This window comes from Lissotriton vulgaris, chromosome 4_1 (genome assembly GCF_964263255.1).
Source record: "Lissotriton vulgaris chromosome 4_1, aLisVul1.2, whole genome shotgun sequence".
Taxonomy (NCBI): Eukaryota; Metazoa; Chordata; class Amphibia; order Caudata; family Salamandridae; genus Lissotriton; species Lissotriton vulgaris.
Window position 1 is genome coordinate 550,522,415 of NC_141691.1, and position 953 is coordinate 550,523,367.

Sequence of the window (953 nt, forward strand, 5' to 3'; positions counted from 1 at the left end):
TTTTATTGGGATTTCTGAAATGCACACAGCACGCCACCTTTTTGTTTTAGATCACGAAAATGCACAGGCATTTTTTATTGTGATTACTGTTCATGCACACGCCACAATGCGAACTTTCCACCTCATGAGGAACCACGTTTCTGTACTTCTTTGTTACGGTTTACAAATGTATATGGGTATCCTTCGGTATTACTTTTATGAGCCCAAGAGATATTACGTACAGAACACACGATCTATTAAAGTTTTACATTGCTGTACTCCCATCTTCCCCGCGCTTTTGCACATGGTTTCCACTACTTTTTGATGACTGAGTGTTTTGTTGCTCTTATGCACACAATGATTACACACTATTAATATGCTAGCTAAATATTAATTTTAATGGTACATAGGTCTGGGATTGGACAGATAATTGAGCCCCCTGCTTCTTTGTTCTAGGAAAAAAAAACTGAAGATGGGCGAATGCCCAAAATGCATTGGGGACCCTGTTAATTATGTGAAATTCGATGGCAAGAAAAACGAAGATAATGTGATATTACCATTATAAAAAGAAAGAGAAGTTAATTAAATAGATTCATTTGAAAAACAAAAATTGAAAAACAAGCATCAAAACAAAGTTCACTGCAATCTGTGTTAAAAGATTTACAAAGTTTAACGCATCAAAGGAGTGTCGGAAGGGTTCGTTCCTTCCCTGTTGGAGAATGCTTTTTTGAATTACTATTGTTCCACACCTCACGATCAGGAGGTGATACTCTCTGGCACCCAGAAAATAAAGCAACGTTAATACACTGGTTCTGAAATATTTATACCACAAGAGTGCGACCGTTACTGATATGCATTCATTCATTAGATTTAAAGATTGTCATTTACCTGATCACATTCCTCCAATGCCCTCAAAAGAATTTTCCAGTAGGAGATGTAGAGTCTGTTGGTGAAGAGGTATGTAGAAGAAGACT